At 36.7% G+C, this 21714-nt stretch overlaps 1 protein-coding gene across 4 annotated transcripts in view; it reads right to left on the reverse strand.

Moving 5' to 3' along the window:
- The window catches only part of BMPR1B (bone morphogenetic protein receptor type 1B), a 403893-nt gene that overhangs the window by 269388 nt on the left and 112791 nt on the right, over positions 1-21714 (reverse strand). For 3 of the 4 annotated variants that reach the window (XM_032137249.2, XM_058432816.1, XM_058432822.1), the window contains exon 2: positions 12290-12359. The exons of the other annotated variant lie outside the window; for it this stretch is intronic. The gene's annotated coding sequence lies outside the window, so the exon portion shown is untranslated. The remainder of the gene's footprint in view (positions 1-12289; positions 12360-21714) is intronic. 4 annotated transcript variants of the gene reach the window in all.

Consider the following 21714-nt stretch of genomic DNA (forward strand, 5'->3'; position numbering starts at 1 on the left):
GATTCCTCAGGAAGAATTGATAGAAAATTCCATAAACTCTTATATGTTGAAAACTACTTTTCTAAAGCCTTGTAAATTGAAAAATAGTTTGGATATTAAATTCTTGATTGCCACTTTATTTCACTGAGTAAAATAAAAAATAGTAACAATAACAAAACTGTTCCATTGTTTCCTGTATTGAATATTGGTTTTGAATATCTACTGCTAGTCTAATTATTTTCCTTTGGTAGATGACACACTCTTTTTGCCTGTTAGCCTTTAGAATTTTATGATCATTGTTGAAACAGGCTAAATCCCCAAGTTTACTGTTTGGGTTTAATTTGCCCATGTAAGCTCTTTCAATATGTAGGGATTCCGATTTTTTTCTATTTCTGAAAAATTTTCTTGGATTACAGTTTTAAATATTGGTTTTGTGAATTATTGTTTTTCTTCTTCAGGGAGTCAAGTAATACAAGTATTATTCCTTTATTGCCAGTCTTCCATTTCCACCACTTTCTCTATGACCCATTTTGCTTCGTGTCATTTGTATCCTCTTGGTCTTTTTCCTGTTTTTCTTTGATGCCACTTATTAATTTTCATTTGAATCTATTCTCTCTTGGGTGTTCTGTAATTTATCTTCATTTTTGAGATAATTTTGTCATTTTCTTGTATTTATTTACCAAGTTCAATACACTAGTTTTTCATCTCTCCCTGCTTTTCCTATTTGTTTTTAATTTTTAAATTTCTGATTAAAGGTATTTTTCTTATACCTAAATGTTTGAGTATATTTAAATGTTTAGAATGTAGACACAGTTTTCTTCTGCTTTCTGTTTTTGTTTTGTTTTGTTTTTCGTGGGGGGCGGGGGTGAAGGTGGTATTTCCCTCCATTGATTTGTATGAAAATTCACTATCTGATCTTTTTCAATAGATTTGTATGAATTTTTATTTTCCTTTTGTTTATTTTGTGATGTGAGGATATTTTACACAATTCCTAGTTTAAAGGCACCTTTTGTTGTCAATCTGGCAAATTCCAGGTGTCAGCAAAATTATTTCTTTTATACATTTGTTTTAGTAGTAGGGGAGAAGGGTTATGAGTCCTCCAAGTTTGTGGTTCTCCTTTGTTTTACAGAACCCTAATTTAACCCTTTTCCTTCTTTTCTCCTTTCCCATTCATTGCCAAAGAATCGCTCTTCATTCCTTTTTACCTTTTTTCCCCTCCCCGAAAAGCAATGCAATTGGAGGACTGTCCCATAAAATTGTTAATTTGACCCTTTAAATAGCGCATACTTTGAAACTTTTTCCCACAATCTTCATCCCATCTTCCCAGTTTCTTTTTCAGTATTTTCAGATTTGAGGTATATCTAACCTATACAGTGGTCTCTCCAACTGTTCCTTAAGTTCCCTTGCCAATGTCCCTCTTCTTCCTCCCTAAGTGATTCCCAGTCTCTGTGTGTATACCACAAAGCACAGGAAGGGGCAGGAGTATGGAGGACTGCAGAGCTTACAGTTATTTTGCAGTCATGTCATTCTCTGTCTTCAAGTGATGTTGAGTGTATATTTTTGCATAGAAATTTATTAGTGGTAAATTAATTTCACATCCATTGGGGAGGAGATTTGAAGAGGTTACTGTACTACCAACTCTCCACTGTCTTCAGTTATCTGGAAGGTAGGTGGTCATTTTTTAAAACATGTCCCATGACTTTTAAAAGAATGTGTATTCAACAATTTTGTAGCATAATATATAACATAAAGCCATTATATCAAGTGCAGTATTTGTAGAGCTCAACTTTCCAACATGCTTACACATTTAAGATCTGCTTGGTCAATCATTAACAAAGAACATTATGCTCAAATCTCCTACTGAAAATTTGTTAACTTCCCCTTATAATTCAGCTAATTTTAGCTTTATAAAAAAATTTAAACCAGACTTCAGATATAAATTAGAAATTGTATCTTTCAGAATATTTTAATCTTTTATCAAATTGTAAGTCTTTTTTATCTGTAGTAATGCTTTTCATTCTTAAAGTGTTATTTCTTACTATATCTATCCAAGCTTACTTTTGATTATTATTTGACTGATATATTATTTTTCACTTGTTATTTTTAACCATTTTTAAATTTATAACTTAGGCATAGCACTTACAAACCACGTAGACCTGGATTTTTGGAAATGCAGTGTTACCAATCTTTGTCTTAGAACTAAAAAGTGCAGTACCTTTACATTTATTGTAACTAAAGATATATTTGAATTTATTTCTATCATCTTACTTTATGTTCTTCATTTTTTCCACATTTACTAACCTTCCTTCTGAAGGGAAAGTTTTGTTCCAAGTATATCCTTTCACCGTGAATACCACATTTCCGGGATTGTGTGACCAGGGCTCAGTCACATTCAGTATTTTTCTGGATTCGTGTTTTCTTATTTCTTCCTTCTGAAGATTTACCTTAGTATCTTTCCAGGTCAGCAACATGTTTTACAATCATATTAAATAATTAGATTGAGCTCTTTAGATTACATATATTTTTAAATCCTAGATGATTTTTTTCAAAATATTTGTTCTGCCATAATGCCAGAAATGGAAGTCATGTCCTTTTTCTATATAAACTTAACATTTCCTTCAAAAACCACAAAGTGGTCAGGCATTCTGGCAAAATGTCTTTTCTTCCCTGAAGTTTGAAAAATAAAGTTTCTTCCCTGGTGATAAATATGTTAGCACCAATGGCTGCAGTTAAAAAACAAAGATATTTTGTATTCTCTTATTACGGTTTTTAAAACAAATCAGAATAGGAAAATGTCCAAACTCTACCATTCTATGCAAATTCTTAGAAACAGGCAAATGCATTTGTCAAATCTTTCTAAACCACAATAATAATGATGTGCTAAATAAAGGAGCAACATCTTCAACTTGCTCCTTTTTACTTAGTCATCTTCTCAGTGATGAGATGGAAAAGGCACTAATATCTGTTTATCTGTTTACTACTGCTGCAAAAATAAGCTACCCTAAAACTCAGTGGCTCCAAACATTAATTGCTCATGAGTCTACAGATCAAGATGGGAGGATCTTCAGGTCTCAGCTGGGTTCCCTCAAGCATGTGTGGTCAGGTACAGGTTAGGTAGGTGGCTCTGCTGATGTTGGCTGTTCTGCCTTACATATTTTTGGTCAGCTGGCTGACGGCTGGTCTGAGAGCGCCAGACTCAAGTAAAAGGACTTGGCTCTGCTCCATTTAGCTGCTCCCCTTCCACCAGGTGAGCCTGTTCGTGTGCTCACAGCAGTGACAGAGTTCCAAGGGGAACAGAAGCAAGCAAGACCTCTTAAGGCCCAGGCTGGGAACTGGTACACCATTACTTCTGCTGTACTCTATCGGCTAAAGCAAATCACAAGGCCAGCCCACATTCAAGAGCTGGGAAAATAGACTTCACTTCTTAATAGGAACAACTACAAAGTCTTACTGCAAAGAGTGTTAGATACACGGAGAAGGGAAGTTTGGGGGCATTGTTGCATTTACTCAACCATAATCTGTAAGTATAAAATGTATGTTTGCAGTTGATATTTCGTAAGATGTCATCTTATTCATGTCTGAAAATTTTATTAACACCTAAATAAGGTTATGAGAAACTCTAGAACCTCCCTAGGGTGGTTATAACTCTTATCCAATTTGAAGGTATCCTCCATTTAACTGACTTGAGGTCAGCTTTTTGTTTGTTTTTTGTTTTTTGTTTTTTTTTTGAGACAGAGTCTCGCTCTGTCTCCCAGGCTGGAGTGCAATGGCACCATCTTGGCTCACTGCAACCTCAGCCTCCTGAGTTCAAGTGATTCTCCTGCTCAGCCTCCCAAGCAGCTGGGATTACAGGCTCCTGCCACCACACCCAGCTAATTTTTGTATTTTAAGGAGAGATGGGGTTTCACCATGTTGGCCAGGCTGGTCTCGAACTCCTAACCTCAAGTGATCCACCCATTTCAGCCTCCCAAAGTGCTGGGATTACAGGCATGAGCCACCACGCCCGGCCAAGGTCAGTTTTTTATATGAAACTGGAACAGTAGGCAGTTAGTTAAGATGTTTACTCCAAAGGGCACTGAAAATCTATTAAAGGCTTTCAATTGAGGAAGTTAAATCATTACTTCTGAAACCTTGGAAGACCACCCTGACTTCAAGGGGGACATTAGATCGGAATGAAGCAGATTAGAGTCAGAAAAATATTCTTTTAGCAGGTTGTAAGTTATACAGTAGTTTAAAGCAAAAGATGATAGTGCCCTAGGATCAAGGTATTGACAGTAAAAATGCCTAAGAGTTGACAAAATTTGAGGGCTAGTTAGGGGTGGAAGTGAGTATACTGTTAAATGGGTATTCAACACAATTACTAAGTGCCAAATACTCTGGTAGGTTCTAGGGAATCAACAGTCCATCTACTTGTGAAACTTTGAGCTTAATGAAGAATAGAGACATGAATCAAAAAAAATCACATGTTCCTCAAAGGATTACTGAAAAAGCATTTGCTTTACCCTTAGTCTAACAATAGCTTAACTGCAAATTGATCCAATTTATTGACATATCTTTAATACTTCAAAGGGACTAAATAATTATTAGCACATTAATATGTATTACAGAATATATTCCTTAATACATATATAATATATTCCTTAATACATGTATTGAATTATAAAATATATTCTCTTTACATAAAAAACAAGTTATTAATGAGCTGCTTGATTTTTTTACATGAACAATCTCAAGTATTTTGTAAAATAGAGAAAGGGTGTAAACAACAAAGAAATGAGCACGTGGATGAGTAATGAATATGAGATCCTTGGAGAATAAGCTATCACAGTAATATCTGATTAGTAGCAGAGAGAGAATATAAGATAAGGCCATCTATAATGTTAACATGATAGGATGCAAAAACTCTGTTTTGTCTTGTTTGAACAGAGACTCCTTTGAGACTCTGATAAAGTTATGGCCTAGAAAATATACACACACAGAAATCTGGCATGTAGTTTCAGAGAGTTTACAGACACTCTCTCCCTCAGATGCATATCACTTTCTAATAAACAAACAGCTCTGGACTAGAATCCAGCTGATACAGTTCTCTCATCAGTGGAAGAAGGGAGGTGAGCTCGGTCACTTTTCGAACTCTATTTTCAAGGCTCTCTGGGATGACGCCTGGAAAGGCAGATGAGTAGAAAGAACCCTGCACTGAGAATTGGGTGCAGGCTAAAACCACAAGGGAATTCAGGGAAGGAAACACACACACACACACACACACGCATGCGCGTGAAAGAAAAGGTCACTCTTTCTGATAATTCAGCCTAGAGCTAGTTCTGATCCTACCTGTAAGCATTCTGAAGGTGATTCAGTTTGCACTGCCAACCAAATCAGAGCAATGATAATCTTGTAAACCATGAATTCCTACATTTGAAATCATGAAAACTGATAATCTTTACAAAAAACAATTAATTCTACTTCTATCCCACAGTCCAGAAGGAGATCTGAAGACTCTCCCTATGAAAATCACAAACACTGTATCTTTCAAAAGTACTGTAAGTCAGACTGACCTAAATTCAAATCTCCACCCTACCAATTCTATCTGGGTTAACCTGTATCAGGTAAGTAAAGTCTCTGATTCTGATTTTCTTCATCTGCAAAAAGAGGATTATAAAATCTCCTCTGCTTTAAAGAGTTATTGACAAGATAAGATGAAACAACATATGCTGAGTGCTTAGCACAGTAGAAGGCAGCTATACCAAACACCACCACCTGAGGTGAAAGGCAAAATTACAATTTTCAGCTAAATATTTGTTATTTCTACTCCTGTTCCCCACTCTCAAGCTAAACTTTGATGAAGAGAAAAACTTTCTTGTTTCCAAGATAAGGCAAAGCTATACTTGTTCCCATATGAAAACATAAAATATAATTAGTGAAATAATTGTTCTTGCATCCTAGAAGAGAAAAAACACAAAAGACTATCATGTTCCCTCTGCATGCTATGAGGAAAATATTCCTCTATGGAAGGGGAAATAATTTTTTAAATTAAAAAACCCATGGAAAGATGTCATCCTCCTCAATCCTTCCATGGGAAAAAAAGAAAAAAAAGAGTGAGGGGGACAGTAGCATAGGAACCTTTTTCATCACAGTATTTCCAAACTGGCTGTCCATTAGATTCCCTACACAGCTTTTCACACATTCTTGAGTTTGAAATTCAGAATCACAATCTTTCAGAGATGAGAATCGGGTATTTTCCAAAGCCTCATTAATTTAGTCAGGTGCATAGCCAGGGTTGAGAAATGTCTTATCCCTAAGTCTTTCCTTTCACTTATAAACCACTATAGGATATCTCAGCCTATTTAACAAAGATTATTTTTAGAGCTAAAAGGCAGCTTAGCCATCAGATGAGGTGAAACCAATAGCCTTATTTTACGGCTGAAGAAAAAAAGGCCTAGAAAGGTTGAAATATTAGGCCAGGCGCAGTGGCTCATGCCTGTAATCCCAGCACTTTGAGAGACCAAGGCGGGAGAATCACCGAGGTCAGGCGTTCGAGACCATCCTGGCCAATATGATGAAACCCCGTCTCTACTAAAAATACAAAAATTAGCTGGTTGTGGTGGCGCACACCTGTACTCCCAGCTACTCAGGAGGCTGAGGCAGGAGAATCGCTTGAACCTGGGAGGTGGAGGTTGCAGTGAGCTGAGATCACACCACTGCAATCCAGCCTGAGTGACAGAGTGGATTGCAAAAAAAAAAAAAAGTTGAAATATTACACTTGCCCCAGCCTTGAACTTGAACCCAGCTCCTCTCATTGCCAAATTCTTCTGCTGAAGATCACCTATACAGTAACTTGCCGAGGACACATGACCTGAATCTATTGATGAAGAAACACCAAAACCAAAACAAGAAAAATTCTTCTAAATAGGCATGTGTTTGTGGGGGAGAGGCCCTATATCCTTCAACAATAGTAATGTTATAGCCAAATTCACAGAGAGAGACAGTAAGCAGAATGGGGGTTGCCAGGGACTGAGGGGACTGGAAAATGGAGTTAGAAGGTACAGTTTCAGTTGCAGAAGATGAAAATGTTCTGGAGATGGATGATGGTAATGGTACAAGAATGTAAACATACTGAATGCCACGGAAATACAAGTGAATACACACTTGAAAATGGTTAAAATTGCCCATTTTATGGTATACACATTTTGCTACAATAAAAAATGGCAATATTATGCAAGGTAAAACTTTACAATTATGATGTTGCATCTTTTCCACACACAAGAATTTTCTGACTTTAAAAGTTGATTAAAATATTTTAGGGCTGGACCCAGTGGCTCAGGACTATAATCTCAGCACTTTGGGAAGCCAAGGAGGGCCAATCACTTGAGATCAGAAGTTCAAGACCAGCCTGGCTAAAATGGTGAAACCCCGTCTCTACTAAAAATATAAAAATTAGCCGGGCGTGGTGGCACGCCTGTAATCTCAGCTACTTGGGAGGCTGAGGCATAGAATCGCTTGAACCTAGGAGGCAGAAGTTGTAGTGAGCCACGATCGCATCACTGCACTCCAGCCTGGGTGACAGAGTGAAACTCTGTCTCAAAAAAAAAAAAAAAAAATCATTTTAATGGTCAGGTGCAGTGATTCATACCTGTAATCCCAGTACTTCAGGAGGCCAAGGCAGGAGGACTGCTTGAACTGAGAAGTTCGAGACCAGCCTGGGCAACACCATACAATCCCATTTTTAAAGAAAAACAAAACAAAATTACTCTGAGGTGGTAGTGTGTGCTTGTAGTCCCTGATACTCAGGAGGCTGAGGTGGGAGGATTGCTGCCCAGGAGGTTGAGGCTGCAGTGAGCTATGATCGTGCCATTGTACTCCAGCCTAGGCATCAAAGGGAGACCTTGTCTCAAAATAAGTAAAATAAAAAGTAAAAATAAAAATATATCATTTAATGCATTGTTTTTAGGGCATATTTGCTGTTCTGCCTTGAATTTATGGAGACAAGTTAGAAGTACAGTACTCTGAAACTCTGCCAATTCTTGAATGAGAACCAACCAAAGATATATAATGCTTCAGCTCTAGGGCCATCCTGCTAGGAAAATTCTATTTTTTAGTAAATGAGAAACACACATACACTTAACAGCATGTTGCATGTTTTTTAAAAAGTCAAAAATTATGAATAAAATAATAATAATTGGTATTATTGTCATTTTATATAATAAGATGTTCCATAAAAATATTGTTATGATCATCACTTCTCTTAGATACTGGATGAATACCACAAATAACAAAGCTATAACTAATTAAATTCAAATTTAGTCTAGGAATTCCAAACAGTCCATACGGTTGGTATAACCACAGTATTTTCAATATACATTGTTTTTTTCTTTTAAAGTATCAAACTTTGTATTAAAAACTGATTTTTCACTGTGTAGTATAGTCTTGCTCATATGCACACCAATTTAATGATACAAATATATCATGAGATATAGTTATTAAACAAAGTATTTTTCTACTCCTAATTCTATAATAATGGGGAAAAAATTTAAAGATCTTCTGGACCAAACAACAGGAAAAGAAAAATCACTGGATACTAGAAAAATAAGAATCAAATGTATTTTATTTATTTTTTTATTTATTTTTGAGACGGGGTCTCGCTCTGTCACCCAAGCTGGAGTACAGTGGTGCTAACACGGCTCACCGTAGCCTCAACCTCTGAGCTCAAGTGATCCTCCTGCCTCAGCCTCCTGGAGTAGCTGGGACAACAGGCACACCCCAGCACACCCGGCTAATTTTTAAAAAATGTTTTACAGAGACCAGGTCTAGCCATGTTGCCTAGGCTGGTTTCAAACTTGTGGGCTCTAGGAATCCTCCTGCCTTGACCTCCCAAAGAATCAAATTTAAACACTCAAATCCAAATGTTTTCCTTGACACTTTTCATTAATACATTAAACATTTTAAGAGTCCCTTGTTCTGTTCTATTCTACCGGGAAGTATAAGGTACTGCTAAAGAGCACAGGATTTACAATTATATGACCAGTTCAAATACCAGCTCTACCATTTACTCGCTGGATTATCTTACATAGGTTACTCAATCTTGCCTTGCCTTAGATTCCTCATTTACAATCACTACCTAAGATTGTTAGGAAGAGTGAATGACAAAATAGATCCAGAAACATACCACATAATTCATCTATTTTTGCTATTTAAATTGTCATTTTTTGGTTTTCTAAATCTGGAAATGAAATTATAAGAAAAAATCTATTAAACCTGCCTGAATATACAATGTGAAACTGCTATACTTCAATAAATTCATTAAAATAGAGGGTAAATAAATGGTAGAAATATTTGATATAAATGACAGTTAAAGAGCTGGTCATCTTAATTACATAAGGAGGTCATACAAATTAGTAATAAACTAAAACTGTAACAGACAAACTGGCAAACACATGAACTGGGAACTCACAGAAGGTGAAATACAAATGCTTAATAAGCATATCAGAAGAAAAAAAGCACAACCTGTTAAATGAAATGTATGGGAGGCCACTGATTTGGACTGAGCTTCTGTACTAGGCCCTATATACCAGACAAGACCAAAATGGAGTCACTCAGAATGCAGTCATTATGTGGCTGGGAGCCACATAATCAAACTGAACTTTGAAATGGGCCTGTTTTCAGAAAAAAAATTAGGAGACGCACAGCAGCCAATGAGGAGGAGCCTAGTTTACCTGGGCCAGTATAACAAGAAAGTCCTCTCTGTTTTAATTCTATAAGGAAAGTTACTTTGAAATGACCAATTCACTTTTCATTTCCTGTTTCTGCTTTCTTCAGCCCTTTCCAGCCTATAAAAATAACGTCCTCTGCTCAGCTCATGGGAGCACCTTTTCTAAGTGTTTAGATGAGATGCTACTGATTCATGAATTGCTAATAAAAACCTAGTATCTTTAAACTAAATTTGTTGCAATTTTGGTTTTTAACAAACCTTAGAAGGAATTAAAAAATAGCATATTAAAACAATGGAAACCAGTCCCCTCTATGCTCCTGAAACAAATATTAGTCATACAGCATTCCTGAAAGCAATTTTGCAATATGCTTAAAGAGCCTTTAAAAATGTTCTCATTCCTTGATCTAATTATTCCACTGTTAGGAATATATCCTAGAAATAAAACCTGAAATAATAAAATATAAGATGATACAAGATGGTAGAGCCATTAAAATATTTTTAGAAGACCATTCATCAATATAGGCAATACAATTCCAATTTAAATGCATATATACACACACACGCACACATGTGCACGCACACAAACACAGGAAATATAAAAGTGCTGATATTGAAGTGGTGTAATTTACCTTTTGCTACCAAATTTGTCTAATAAGCATAGAGTATTTTCACTAATAAAAATACTGTTTTTTCTATTATTAATAAATATTATACTTCTAGACATATATAAAATATATCTCAGTGTATTTGATAGTTGATATCTCTGGAAAAATATGTTTGCATTTCAGTTTCTACTTTCCTTGGCCTCACTTTCTTACAGTTTAAAAACTTAATTTACCTGCTGAGCCATTCCCACTGTTCTGGCAAATCTCCAAAATACAGACATTATAATTCCTACTGGGGGTAGGGGATGTAGGATCTAGATTAATTTAAATTAATCCTAAAATGTATTTCTAGAGAAAGGTGCCTATAGGCACCCGCTCGCTCTCTCTTTGCAGAGCTTAGTGCACAGGCAGTGGTTTTCTCTGCTTTCCCATTTACTTCAGTTCACTAACAGGAAATGCCAAACCTAAGGCCAATCTATCTGACTGGTTCTCTAACCCCATCCCAACTCCTGGTAAAAGGCCCCTTTCCTCTGGGGTTAATTTCTGATCCCATCAACAACTGGAAGCATGACTCAAAAATGAACAAAACCTTTTCCAAACCCCTCACCCTGGGAGGAAGGTTCCTGATGCCCTGCCCCACACTTCAGATGCTAACCTTTGGAAAGAGACAGCAACCCAAATCAAGACCAATTATTTCTAGCTTACTCCCCAACCATCCCTCTCCATGAAGAAAATTCTATGATTCTGATACTTGAATCAATGTGAGTTTTTACGCACAGTGGCATAATACGTGACCCAACTGAAACTTACTATGCTGAAAATCTAACCTCACAAAACTTAGCCAGGGGAAAAAAATATATATTGTATTTATAGCCCCTAAAGGAGTAATACTAATACTTGTAAAGTACATTATTTCTGCTTTCTTAAAATTACGCTACCATCTTTTAATATGGTTATTTTTAAGCAAGCAATGAAATATTTTATAAATATGCAAAAGTAAGTTTCTGAAAACTTTACTGAGTAGATTTATAAGGATTTAAAGTATAAAAAATTTTTGATAGAGTTCACTGGAGTAAAGTCAAACCCATTAAGAAGTGTAACATGTATTCATCCTACATTTGTTCATGTGTTATTAGAAAAGATATATCAAAAGAAAAGCACATCCTCCCATCATTATTATGAGCCAGTTCAAATTATCCAAATAGTATTATAGGTTTTCAGTATAGCACTGAAGTAAAGATCAGGAGGTCTCAATGTAATTCCAACTCTACCACTTACTATCTACATAATCCTGGGCAATTTTCTTAATTTTCCAATGCTTCAGTTTTAACATCTATAAAATGGGAATATTAACAGAACAGTTTTCACAGACTTGTGAAGAACAAACTGAATTCATTTAAAGCATTCGTAATAGCATTTGAACACTGTAGCACACTATAAAAATAGCTATAATAGGTGCAAATTCTTAGAAGAGTCTCCAAGTTAACATTCACTAACATATGTGGGTCAGAGGCAGGGCCTCTGAAGTCCACACCACCTGTTTCACATTTGTCCTCTAAAATGAGTGACACCAACTAGAACTATCAGCATGAAAAGTATAATGGATGGATTTGCTTTAAAATGGCATAATTTTGTAATCTAGTTTGTATTAACCTGAAACGTTATCGTGATGATATCAGCAATGGTTGGTAAAAGGTTATTACCAAGTGTGTAAATGTTTGAGGAACAGACTAAGTGTGTAGGCCAACATTTCAAATGAAAAGCACAAGTTACTTTCTCATTATAGGACAAATCCACATCCACTTTGTCATGTTGATTTACACCAGTTTCCTTATCTTATGTGTTTTTACTGATAACTAAAGGAACAATTACAGATTCCATTCATCTTACAAAATGTATTATCTTTCTGTTAACTTCAGCATACCACAAAGTCAGAATGTCAAAAAGCAGTAAGGATGCCTACCAAACATCTCAAATTATTTAATAATTACTATGACCTTACCTTTATCAACAAGGCATGAAATGACCTTCCTTTCCTTTCACATCTAAGAAAGAGTAGGCTGAACTCCACCCTGTCAAAGAGACAAAAACTGAATTGCTATTTGTGGCTCGAGACAGGTTTATTATTATTTACCAGTTCAAATGGAGAATCATGGTAATACATAGTGGAATTGGGGGGGGGGGGGGGAGTACAGTTCTTCCCTTTTTTTCTTTTGAGACAGAGCCTCGCTCTGTCGCCCAGGCTGGAGTGCAGTGGCGCAATCTTGGCTCACTGCAAGCTCCGCCTTCCGGATTCACGCCATTTTCCTGCCTCAGCTTCCCACATAGCTGGGACTACAGGTGCCCACCACCACGCCTGGCTAATTTTTTGTATTTTTAGTAGAGACGGGGTTTCACCGTGTTAGCCAAGATGGTCTCCATCTCCTGACCTCGTGATCCGCCCACCTCAGCCTCCCAAAGTGCTGGGATTATAGGCGTGAGCCACCACGCCCAGCCTCATTTGTTATTATTAACAGCAAAGGTATACAAAAATAAAGCACATCTTCCCATGATTATTATGAACCAGTTCAAATTGTTAAAACAGTATTACAGGTTTTCATTATAGCACTGTAGTAGAGATCAAGAACACCTCAAAGTTCTAACTTTTGGTGTAATTTTTAACAAAGCTCTAACTTTTTACTATAGCACCTCAAAGTTCTAACGTTTGAGCTCCTAGCTTATGAATAAGAGAAAATATAATATTCCATACAATAGAATTACAGACACCATATGATGTTTCTCTGGTATCTTTCCAAAAAGAAGCAAATACTAAGTCTTACTAGACTTACAGTTTGGGGATGTTACTTAGTGCAAGGATTTTGATACTTAAATGCTAGCCGTAGATTTTTTTTTTTTTTTTTTAAGATGGTGTCTCGCTCTGTCACCCAGGCTGGACTGCAGTGGCGCAATCTCGGCTCACTGCAAGCTCTGCCTCTTGGGTTCACGCCATTCTCCTGCCTCAGCCTCCAGAGTAGCTGGGACTACAGATGCCCTCCACCACGCCCGGCTAATTTTTTGCATTTTTAGTAGAGACGGCATTTCACCATATTGGTCAGGCTAGTCTTGAACTCCTGACCTCAAGTGATCCACCCGCCTCAGCCTCCCAAAGTCCTGGGATTACAGACAGGCATGAGCCACCGCACCTGGCCAATAGCCACAGATTTTAAGAGTAAATATATAAACCGATTTTGATCTATAACATTTTTCTAATCAAGTTTACTTACTAAAAAATAGAAAGCAAAAGATAATCAGATTTCTATAGTCTTTTGTTAGTATTCACATCACCAACACCCTCTTCTACTAAAATGTATAAATCACAATTAGACTTTAGATATAAAATATATTTTTCTATATTTACATATGCTCCATGATTTCCATATTTTCCAAAACATAAACAAAAAGAGACATAAGCTTAAAGGAGAAGACTGAAAGCAGTATGGCTGTGGTAGTCAAATTAAGGTCGAAAATAAGACTATAGCAACACTTTTCATTCTAAAAATAGAATTACTATATGACCCAGCAATTCCACTGTTGGATATATAATCCAAAGAATTGAAAGTAGAATCTCAAAGAGATATTTGCACACCCATGTTCACTGCAGTATTATTCACAATAGTCAAAAGCTGTAAACAACCCAAACGTCCACTGAAAGATGAATGGATAAAACAAAATGTGGTATGTATATATATATATATATACACACACACACACATACATATATATATACACACACACACACACATATATATATAAAATATTTAGCCTTAAGAAGGAAATCCCGTCACATGCTACAAGATGGATGAACCTTGAAGACGTCATGCTAAGTAAAATAAGCCAGTCACTACAAGACAAACACTGTATGATTCCACTTACATGAGGTATCTAAAGTACTCAAGCTCAAACAAACAGAAAGAAGGTAGAATGGTGGCTGCCAGGAACTTGAAGAAAAGAAAATGGGGCTTGTGGCTTAATCCAGAGTTTCAGGTCTGCAAGATGAAAAAGTTCTGGAAATCTGTTGCACAATAATGTGAATATACTTAACACAGCTAAACTGCACTTAAAAATGGTTAAGATAGTAAATTTTATGTTACATGTATTTTACGTTAATTTTTTTAAATGCAATAAGACATGTAACACACAGGAAGATAGAAGTAAGAATTCATGGTCGGGCCGGGCACGGCAGCTCATGCCTGTAATCCCAGCACTTTGGAAGGCCGAGGTGGGCGGATCACGAGGTCAGGAGATCGAGACCATCTTGGCCAACATGGTGAAACCCCATCTCTACTAAAGAAATACAAAATATTAGCTGGGCATGCTGGCGCACTCCTGTAGTCCCAGCTACTTGGGAGGCTAAGGCAAGGGAATCGCTTGAACCCAGGAGGCGGAAGTTGCAGTGAGCCGAGATTGCACCACTGCATTCCAGCCTGGCGACAGAGCGATACTCCGTTTCAAAAAAAAAAAAAAAAAAGAATTAATAGCCTTGAAGTATGGGTAAGATTTATCAAAGCAGAAATAGAGATGGAAAATCCTGGTACAAGATTCAATCTGCAAAAAGTCATCTCCAAATGATGAAGGAAAAAAGCAAAAATTCAGGTAAATAACCACCTAATAGAAGAGTAACTCAGCTAAAACTAGAAAGGCAAACTGAGGGTCGTTCAGTAAGGTGGTCAGTACTTAAGGGAGAGTATCCAAAGTCACAGAACAAGTAAAGCTCTGACCATATGGACTGGAGGTGAGAGGAAGTAGTCAGACACCTGTTACAAGTTTTGCTCAATGCTGACCCAGGAAGTCTGGCTTATGGCCAAAAATAGTAATAATAATAAAGAACATTTCTAGATATAGTCCAGGCACATCAGGCAAATGTGAAGTTGTACTTGGGGGCCCTACAGGCAGCTGAATCAGTTGGGTTTCCCATAAAGACATATCCTAGAAAACCTTCAAACCCAGTATGATTACATTACCTTTAAATTGTATCAAACTGAAATTTCTTCACGCTAAAACTTCTTTGGTGCAGAAACTGCCTCGTACAACTTTCACATCTAAAGTTCAGTTTTATATTCACAGAAAGCATTATGTAAGTAATTGCAAAACAGATAATCATCTTTTACTGCTGAATATTTACATGGGGATATATTAAACACTTGAAATTGGTTGTTGTTTATTTTTGAGAGAGGGACTAGCTCAGTCACCCAGGCTGGCGTGCAGTGGTACAGGCTCAGGCGATCCTCCCTCCTCAGCCTCCAAAGTAGCTGGGACTACAGGCATGCTCCGCTGGCATCCAACATTTTTCTTTGATAATAAAAGAAAAATCTTAAATATCACAAAAACCCAGCAGATTCACCAATTCTTATAAAATATGAAGACAAAATTTCTAATTTCTCATCTGAAAAGTAAGGTTTAAAAATTCATACTTCTACTTTAATCAAAAGTTAGAATTTCAAAATTTATATTTCAAACAAATACTTGCAATCATCACTAAACATGTGCTATTGATAGGGACTTTTATACTCTATTGCTTGTGGGTTTAAAAAATGACTTTGAAAATATTTTTATATGTTTAGAGGGTATTTAAAACCAGTTTGGACTTGAAAGCTTTGTCTACAAATATTTACATTTATCTTTATTTAAATTATCATTTTTTTCTGAATTTCCAAGCCATATTCTAGGGCTTTGCCTTCAAAGCTATAGAAGCTAAAAGATTTTAAAAGCGCTTTGTGAGGTCACAGAGAATGCCACGGGGGCCGGTAAGAGAAAGCAGACCTCACTGCCTGGATGTCAATTTTCCAGCTTCTGGGCACTCGCTCACAAGAGCGCCACAGCTTAAAATGATTATAAAGATAGCATTAAGACAATTAAACAAATTACTTGGAATCAAGAGTACTTAAAACCTATTACTAACCTGAATAAAAGGTACAACCTTAGAAATTGAGGTAAATTACAGAAAAGTGTTACAACATGAGTAAGCATTCATTTGTTTTCCTTTTGCAATTTAAAATTTTTCAAGCATTCTAGAATCAAACCTTGGGGTATTTCAGCAATGCATACAAACTAAGGAAGGCTTCAAAGTATTTCAGTAACGTATCAACACTCAAAATAGCTTGTATATATAGGTAGTAAACTAAGTTGTTGAAAATTGTTTGACTATTCAGTATCCTTACTGGAGCAATCAAACCTCTTCTGTATGTGTTTATCTTGTATTATCTTTTAAAATAGTGGAATATTGAAGACCTTATTCTCTAGTATGAAATTATAAGTGAATAATATAACTATTAAATTCTGGAGTCCAAAAAATTCTAAAGATTCTGATGTAAAATTAAGTTTTTTCTTTTCAAAACAAAAATCCATGGAATTATGTGGGGGGAGGGGATATAGATGTCCTTCCTTCTTAGAAAGGGTTTTTAAAGAATAACATGAGTACTTGATAAATCAAGAAACATGACATTGACAACATATGAACAATCTTGAAGGTGTAAAATATTTATATAAAATTATGAAATGCACGTGAAGTCTTAAAATGGCAGAAAAGATTAGTAACAGTTCCACGTTCCAAACATGTCCATATTTTTACCATACAAAGACTAATATCTTACTTTACAAAGGATGTACACATTAGCTTATTTAATCCTCATAATAAGCACACAGTACTTTACATATAGCAGAATGCAGAGCAGCAAAGAAACAGGTCTTGGAGTCAGGCAGTCCTTGGGTATGAATTCTAGCTTTATATTTACTGGCTGTGTGACCTTGGGCAAGCTGCTTAACTTCTCTAACCCCTGGTTTTCTCATCTGTAAAACTGGGATAATGCCTGCTTCCAATTTACTACATGAATTAAATAACATAATGCACACAAAGCATTTACCAAAGTACCTCTTACCACCACCCCCCGCCAAAAAAATCATCATCATTTACAGATAAGTGTCTGTAATTCAATAAACAGAGGCACTTGAGAACTTGGGATGTTCAGCTCCTCACCTAAGGCTATTTCCACAGCTCCATAATTGTTTAAGAGCCTACCAAAAGACACCTTCCAACGTTGATGTGGGAAACTCCAAACTATGAGGCAGGGTAACCTTCTTTGTAACATCTTTGCTTCCAGAGTGAAGTCAGAATCCAATGAAAGACGAAATGCTGGGCAATTATCAATTCACTGTGCTAATAGAGGCTAATTTTTGCTGAAGGCTATCAAACTCACAGAGAATGTAAACCCATCACAACCAAAACTTTCAGGTTAAGTCTAACATATTCAAGAAAAGTCAAATTAAACAGTAGAACACTAAATCATTTATTATGATTCCCAATTCTCCATTCTCTAAGGCATAATGAAATGAGCAAGAGGACTGAGGGAAATAAAAGCTAAGGATGCTATTAATCCAAAACTTGCACTGATAACTTAGAGCTGACAGTTTCTATTATAGCAGTAACTCCATAACCATCACATGGCAAACAGCATAACCAAGTAAAGATGTTCTCTACCACAAGTGGTAAAATTCTCTTTCTCTCTCTCTCTCTCTCTCCTCTTTCTCTTTCTCTCTCTCTCTCTTTCATTAAAACATTTCAAAAAGTCTTGGCAGGAAGTAGAGAGAAAGGGAAGTCAATTCACTGAGCGCTCCACCAGCAAGACACTCCACAGACACAGTGATTAAGAGCTAGTGTATGACTACGAAGGTCCTTGACAGCCAAAAACCTATTCTTCAAGAGTGCATTCCAAGTTTAGTGCAAGAAAATCATAAAAACAAGCCCAAATACGGCACTAAGTTCACACTGCAAGAACCCCTGTAACGTGAGTTTTATCCAAAAGTTTAAACGCAAAATTTAGTTAAGACTGATCAGAGTTTATAAAAATAGAATTTTAAAAGGCCATTTAGAACATGAAGATAAATTTTCCTTAAAACCTAACTTTCTTTGCAACTTCTTCTCTAACTTTGCAAATCTACTGACTACATAGATTTTCAACTCTATTACCCATAAACTTTGCTATATATCCCTTGAAAGCACTACTAATAACGTATTCAGTCTAAAAGATATTTGTTATGCTATACACAAGTATTCAAATATTGACCAGGCCTCAAGGTGCAGAGCTGTTCCTTGCAACCATTCAGCTTTGCATCTTTAGAAAACATAAAGGCCAAACATACATAAAACATAAGCCATTTTATAAAAACTAAATTTTTAAAAGAAATACTTACATGATCTCAGGGAAAATAACAAATTAAAATGTTATAGATTATAAAAACTATGCATACTTAGAAACACAGTCACATTTTATTTTATAATGAACAGGAGTATTTCAAATTCAAGTAGGTCTTTTGAACCCATTTAACATGGATGGAACATACCTCTAATTCAGTTAAACCTAAAAGAAGAAAAAGGAATACTATTTGGTTGAAGTATAGCCCATATGCAAAGCTGAATATTGAAGATACATGTTATCTGAATAGCATAAATATTTAGACAAAGTAGCTCAGATGAAAGAGCTGGCCATATACACTTAAAAGTCTACATTTGATCATTTAAGAGAACCCTCAGAGAAAAAAGAAAAAAGGTATTTCAGCATGTGATCTGGAAGAAATTTTAGCATCACAGGAAATATCTGACTTTCTTCTGGTGCTCAGTAGAATAACGGAAAAAGGTTTAAAGAACAAGAAGTGTAAAATTGTTTTCATACTATATGAATGATGATTCTAGATTTTTAAAACTTCATGGAAGTTTTATCTTTGACATTTCACAAAGAGTAAAACAAAAATCAGAAATTATCTGACAAGTAGAAATACAAGTTATTATTCTTCATTTAAAGCAAAAAGAGAGAGAGAGAGAGTGTGTGTGTGTGTGTGTGTGTGTGTATGTGTGTGATAGTAAAATTTAATTCAAACAAATCATGGAGTTTAATTTTAAAGAAGAAGTTCTAGAGAAATTTAAGAAATAGTTTTTGACTGTTTAAGCCCTGTCCTCAGAGCACTCTAACATCTAACTGTTGAATGAGGACTCTATGGAGACACACACTACCATGCAAATAAGCAGTGCCATAGAAGAAACTAGCAGTTACAGAAGAAATTAAGCTACAACATTCAAGCCTTCATGCTGTAGTTTACAAAACTGGGAATACTTGAGATGAAATATATGTTATAAAGTGATTAGGTGAACATAAATACTCACCCTGTGCAACACCTTTGATTAACAATAGGTCAAATGCGTTATGCTAAATTCAAACACTTATTTTCATGATCTGGGAATATTTTCACTCTGTTGTTCACAGCCTCAAGCACTGGCATTTGCCTTCCCTTTGCCTGGGATGGCCCTTCCCTCAGATCCAACTGTCCAATCCTGTTCATCCTTCAACACTGGAAACAAAGGACACTTATTGGCCCCTTCCAAGGAAAGAGGATTTCATTTGGTCTCCCCACACCCAACTTCAATGACAGTGGGGAGCCCCCTTTTTTGCTAAATAAAAAAGTAAGGCATTCAGGTGTGGTGGCTCACGCCTGTAATCCCAGCACTTTGGGAGGCTGAGGCAAGAGAATTGCTTGAGCCCAAAACTTCGAGATTAGACTGGGCAACATGGTGAAACCCCATCTCTACTGAAAATACAAAAAAAAAAAAATTAGCAGGGCACAGGCATAGTGGCACACGCCTATAGTCCCATGTACTTGAGAGGCTGAGGCAGGAGAATCACCTGGGGCCCAGGGGGCTGAATTGTGACTGCACCACTGCATTCCAGCCTGGGTGGGTGATGGAAGTGAGACTCTGTCTCCAAAAAAAAAAAAAGAAACTGTGATCTTAATATGCAACTAAAACTAATCTTAATACAGTAATTACACGAGAATAAACATTTATTGGGCAATGTGTCAATCACATTTTGAAGGTTATAAAAACTTATGTTTTTCCAAGGGTTCAAAGACCAGTATTTTCAATTTGCTCCAGAAATTGTAAAAAGTTCCATACATCCCAGGGAAACTCTAAAATGTTTTCTTTAGGTTAAATGAAGTGAAAAAGAGAAGAAAACTCACAAAACAGAGAGAATCAAAATTAGAGAGTCAGGCAGGGAAACTAAACTGAGGCTATTCCAAGGTGAAAACTGAGATGGTATTAACCGAGGCCCTAAGATGTAGGAGGAATAAAGAGGAGTAGAAGAACTCAGAATTAAGACAGTAGATGTAGCAAGAATTAATGATCTATTCCTAGATTTCTAGTTTAAGCATCTGTGTATCTGGTGATATCATTCAGAAAGATGCCTCTTATCGGTGATAAATTAAAAGAATCAAGCTTGATGAGATTGAAAATGAGTGTAAAATTGGATATATTGAGTTTGAGGTGTCTATGCAACACACAAATATGTTGACCCCTTTTAATAAGAGTCAAGACTTAAGGTGACAGACTTGCTCTATATGCATCTTCTGGAGGCATGCTTGAGAATGGGGTATCTACCCAGAGAAAAGTTAACCGTGCTAGAATGAGAGACAGTGGTTTCTTGGAACCTTTAGAACACAAATGTTTAAGAGGCAAGCAAGAGCCAGTAAAAGACCCCAGAGAAGGGAAAGTCATATAAATAAGAGGAGAAGATAAGTGAAAAATGTTATTCATTTAACTAATATTATTGTGTGCTCAATATGGGTCCCCACTGGACACAAGAGATAGGCCAGGGCCTGAAACAAGTGTCCATGGATCTGACAAATCACTGGTCATCAATGACTTGGTGAAAGCATTTCCAGCTACAGACTATAGTGAAATAAACAATGAATGAGGCTGGGCACAGTGGCTCACACCTGTAATCCCAGCACTTTGGGAGGCCGAAGTGGGTGGATCACAAGGTCAGGAGATCAAGACCATCCTGGCCAACATGGTGAAACCCCATCTCTAATAAAAGTACAAAAATTAGCCAGGCATAGTGGCGCATGCCTGTAATCTCAGCTACTTGGGAGGCTGAGGCAGGAGAATCGTTTGAACCAGGGAGTCGGAGGTTGCAGTAAGCCGAGATCATACCACTGCACTCCAGCCTGGCGACAGAGCCAGACTCTGACTCAAAAACAAAAACACAAACAAAAACAAAAAAGCAAGGAATTGGTGGTAAGGAACACAGCCAGCCTTTTTCCAAAGGGAGTTACAGCAGCAGGTAGAGGCTGACACTGGACCAAGGAAGGATTTTGGAGGGGAAAAGAGATGCTAAAGGAGTTTAGCAGGGACAAAAAAGAGAAGAAAGAGAGAAGACAGATAATATGACTGGAAAAGAGTCTTGTTTCAAGGTGGAGGGGGTAAGATCCTTACACTGTGAAAGGAAGAAAGGCAGTATCAATATATGAAAATACAAGTAGATGTTGACACGAGGCAGAAACTGGTGCATGTCTCCGATGACCTATATTTCCTCAGTCAGAGAAGAGAAATGTTAATCCTCT

Source organism: Hylobates moloch, unplaced genomic scaffold (genome assembly GCF_009828535.3).
Source record: "Hylobates moloch isolate HMO894 unplaced genomic scaffold, HMol_V3 SCAFFOLD_2, whole genome shotgun sequence".
NCBI lineage: Eukaryota > Metazoa > Chordata > Mammalia > Primates > Hylobatidae > Hylobates > Hylobates moloch.